Source organism: Tauraco erythrolophus, unplaced genomic scaffold, assembly GCF_009769465.1.
Source record: "Tauraco erythrolophus isolate bTauEry1 unplaced genomic scaffold, bTauEry1.pri scaffold_40_arrow_ctg1, whole genome shotgun sequence".
NCBI classification, from domain to species: domain Eukaryota; kingdom Metazoa; phylum Chordata; class Aves; order Musophagiformes; family Musophagidae; genus Tauraco; species Tauraco erythrolophus.
In genome coordinates this window covers 1,183,721-1,187,997 of record NW_028238614.1, presented here as the reverse complement: position 1 = coordinate 1,187,997, position 4,277 = coordinate 1,183,721, and the positions used below count along the sequence as shown (strand labels likewise).

Below are 4,277 nucleotides of genomic sequence, written 5' to 3'. Positions count from 1 at the left end.
AGCAGCAATGCTGAGGGTTTCTGACATCCAAGAACACTCCCCAGGGCAGATGGGGGGAGCTGTCAAAAACCCCAAACCTCTCAAACCACCTTCTGCCATCCTGGTTCCTCAGCACTGGGCATGCAGATGCTGGCAGGCACTTCTGCATTAAGAGAGGTTTCATCTGACAAAGTCAAACACCAGGACTGTCCTCTGCTCTCCCCGTTCCCATGAACCCACTGCTGCAGAGCAGGGCTGACTCCTCAGCCAATAGAAAGCAGAGGCCCTTCTCCCTGTGGCACAGTTGGTCAACATCAATGAGCAGTCCATTTGCTAGGCTGAAGGAACATCTCCTGGAAAAGGAAAAGTAGGTGTGTGGAGCAAGAGTAGTGTGTATGAGAAATACCTCTGATTTCGCTTAGAGAAGTCTCCCAAAACTTGTCACTCTCTTTTCTTCCTTGAACAGGTCCCCATGCTCAGAGAAAGAAAATGTCCAATGGCAGCTCCATCAGTGAGTTCTTCCTCCTGGCATTCGCAGACACACGGGAGCTGCAGCTCTTGACCTTCTGGCTCTTCCTGGGCATCTACCTGGCTGCCCTCCTGGGAAACGGCCTCATCATCACCACCATAGCCTGTGACCACCACCTCCACACCCCCATGTACTTCTTCCTTCTCAACCTCTCCTTCCTTGACTTGGGCTCCATCTCCACCACTGTCCCCAAAGCCATGGCCAATTCCCTGTGGGACACCAGGGACATCTCCTACTCAGATTGTGCTGCACAGATGTTTTTCTTTCTCTTCTTGATAGCAGCAGAGTATTTTCTGCTCACCGTCATGGCCTATGACCGCAACGTTGCCATCTGCAAACCCCTGCACTACGGGACCCTCCTGAGCAGCAGAGCTTCTGTCCACATGGCAGCAGCTGCCTGGGCCACTGGGTTTCTCCATGCTGTGCTGCACACGGCCAATACATTTTCACTGCCCCTCTGCCACGGCAATGCCCTGGACCAGTTTTTCTGTGAAATCCCCCAGATCTTCAAGCTCTCCTGCTCACACTCCTACCTCAGGGAAGTTGGGCTTCTTGTGGTTTGTGCCTGTTTAGCATTTGGGTGTTGGTGTTCATTGTGGTGTCCTATGTTGCAGATCTTCAGGGCTGTGCTGAGGATTCCCTCTGAGCAGGGACGGCACAAAGCCTTTTCCACGTGCCTCCCTCACCTGGCCGTGGTCTCCCTGTTTCTCAGCACTGCCATCTTTGCCAATCTGAAGCCTCCCTCCATCTCTTCCGCATCCCTGGATCTGGTGGTGTCAGTTCTGTACTCGGTGGTGCCTTCAGCAGTGAACCCCCTCATCTACAGCATGAGGAACCAGGAGCTCAAGGATGCCCTGAGGAAACTGTTGACTGGTTGTTTTTAAGCAGCAATAAACTGCCCATCTTCTTCTGCATATAACTCACAATGTAACTCACTCCAGGACCAACTTGTCTTTGGTAGTTGATTTTGTTTGCTCGGTTTCTAACTTTTCTTAGGAGTGCAATGTTTGCTGGCACCCCAGAAAGCCAACCGTAGGAATTAGGAGTTAGGAATTCAGTTTAATGAGAAGACAGAACAGAGTGCACTGGTCAGGTTCCTCCTCTAAACATCCCATAAGAAGTCCTGTGCAATCCAAAATGCTCTTTCACTGCGTCCCAGAAAGTGTCCTACATCCCTCGGCAACACACCTCTTAGTTCAAAGGGTGATCCAGAGTGCTGCTTTCAGTGACTCGTCTTGATGTGACCTGGACAAAAAGGCTGATGGCTCTCCCAGGGCAGCCCTGGAAGGAGCTGGGACAAGATGCTCATTCCTCAGGAGCCTGTCATTTAGGTTCCCATATGTCAATGTGCCACTGTGCTCTTCCTGGTTTGTGGAGACGGGCTCTTGAGGAGCTGATGGCTCTCCTCACATGGGCCTGGCAGCAACCTGGGCAGGATATTAACTGAGTTACTCCTCCTGTCATTGTTTGTGCCTTCTTTGTGTGTGCGGATGAGCTTCTCATCACTGAACCTAACACAAGCTAAAAGGAACAGCGATCTCCTGAGGTGTCTGTGTTTGGAGGTGCCGTCCATATGCATGGGCATTATTTAACATACGACACCAGCTCATTGGAATTGCTGTCTAGAAAGTCATCCTGGTTAGGGGAGAAGTTGTGCTGTGGCACGGGCAATGGCTTCCTTCAGGGCCTGTAGCACAGTCCTGTTTCTGAGACTGTAGATGACGGAATTAAGAATGGGTACAGGACAGTGTTCAGCAAAGCCACAATTGTGTTTGTCTCCACGGAAACAGCTTCAGAAGGACGCACGTAGAGAGCGATGCAGCTCCCATACCCAATGGCCAAGGTGGTGAGATGGGAAGAACATGCAGTAAAAGTTTTTTCTTCTCAAAGATGACTGGCAGGTGTAGAATAGAGAAAAGGATGCCCAAGTAAGATGCCAGAGTTAAACAGAAGGAACCCAGTATGACACAGGATGAGAAAACAGAGTCTGCTTTCCAAAGCAGGCTGGTGTCAGAACAGGACAATTTGAATAAGGGCGAGTTGTCACAAAAAAAATGGGGATCTTCGAGCCACAGAAAGTCAGCTTGTAGAGGAGGACCGGACGGAAACTCGAGAGTGTGATGCCTGTGACCCAAACAGCAACAGCCAGGTGGATGCAGAGCTGAGGCTTCATGACGGCAGCGTAACGCAAAGGCTGGCAGATGGCAACATAGCGGTCAAAGGACATAACGACAAGGAGAACAAGCTCTGTACAGCCCAGGCCAAAATAGAAATAGGATTGGGCAAAGCAGTTTCTTCGTGAGATTGTTCTCCTTCCAGAACTCGACTCCAGTGTCATCTGCAAACTTGCTGAGGGTGCACTCGATCTCCTCATCCAGATCATTGATAAAGATGTTAAAGAGAACAGGCCCCAACACTGAGCCCTGTGGAACACCACTGGTGACCGGCCACCAGCTGGATTTAACTCCATTCACCACCACTCTCTGGGCCCGGCCTGCCAGCCAGTTTTGGATCCAGCGAAGCACACACCCGTCCAAGCCACAGCCAGCTTCTGCAGAAGAATGTTATGGGAAACAGGCTTTGCTAAAATCGAGGTAAACAACATCCACAGTTCTTCCCTCGTCCACCAAACGGGTCATTTTATCGTAGAAGGAGATCAGGTGGGTCAAACAAGACCTGCCCTTCATAAATCCATGTTGACTGGGCCTCATCATCTGACTGTCCTGTACGTGACGCATGATAACACTAAGGATGATCTGCTCCATGAGTTTCCCTGGCACTGAGGTCAGACTGACAGCCCTGTAGTTCCCTGGGTCTTCCCTCTTACCTTTCTTGTAGATCGGCGCCACGTTCGCCAGCCTCCAGTCAGCTGGTACCTCCCCCGTTAGCCAGGATTGTTGGTGAATGATGGAAAGTGGCTTGGTGAGCACTTCTGCCAGCTCCCTCAGAACTCTTGGGTGGATCTCATCCAGCCCCATGGACTTCTGCACATTTAAGCTGTGCAGCAGTTCGCTTACCGTTTGCTCTTGAAAGAAACCTTGACAAAGCTCTCCATCTCCAGCATTTGGTTCTAGAGGCACATCACCCAGTGAGTTGGTCTGACCACGAAAGACTGAAGCAAAGAAGGCATTGAGTGCCTCAGCCTTTTCTTCATCCCCAGTCACTGTTTCTCCCGTTGCAGTTAGCAAGGGGTGGAGATTCTCCCCAACCCTCCTTTTACTGTTAAGGTGTTTGTAGAAACTTTTCTTATTGTCTTTTATGTTGGCTGCCAGATTAAGCTCCAGCCGGGCTTTTGCCTGTCTAATCTTCTCCCTGCATCGTCTCACAGAATCCTTGTCGTTTTCGTGAGTGACTAGCCCCTTCTTCCATAGGTCATAGTCTTTCTTTTTCTTCCTGAGCTCTGGCCAGAGCTCTCTGTTCAGCCAGGCTGGTCTTCTGCCCTTCCGGCTCGTCTTGCGGTTCACTGGGACAGCCTGCTCCTGGGCTCTGAAAATTTCCCGCTTGAGATTGTCCAGGCTCCCTGGACCCCTTTGCCTTTCAGGACCAACTCCCAAGGGACCCTTCCAACCAGTCTCCTAAGAAGGTTGAAGTCTGCCCTCCGGAAGTCCAAGGCAGCAGCTCTGCTGACCCCTCTCCCTACTGCTTCTGTGACTGAAAATTCCATTATTCCATGGTCACTATGAGGTGACATATTTTGTGTGCTCTTTGACTTAGTTATCATCAGAAAGGTCTCCCAGGCGTTTGTTCCTCAAGGCAGGACTCTGAAGGA

General features: G+C 50.8%; 2 pseudogenes; one reads left to right on the top strand and one right to left on the bottom strand.

The window, feature by feature from the left end:
* The first annotated feature begins 402 nt into the window (after nt 1–402).
* On the top strand, nt 403–1,473 carry LOC147526043 (olfactory receptor 14J1-like; annotated as a pseudogene).
* Nucleotides 1,474–2,147: 674 nt separating this feature from the next.
* On the bottom strand, nt 2,148–2,882 carry LOC147526042 (olfactory receptor 6E1-like; annotated as a pseudogene).
* Nucleotides 2,883–4,277: the final 1,395 nt, after the last annotated feature.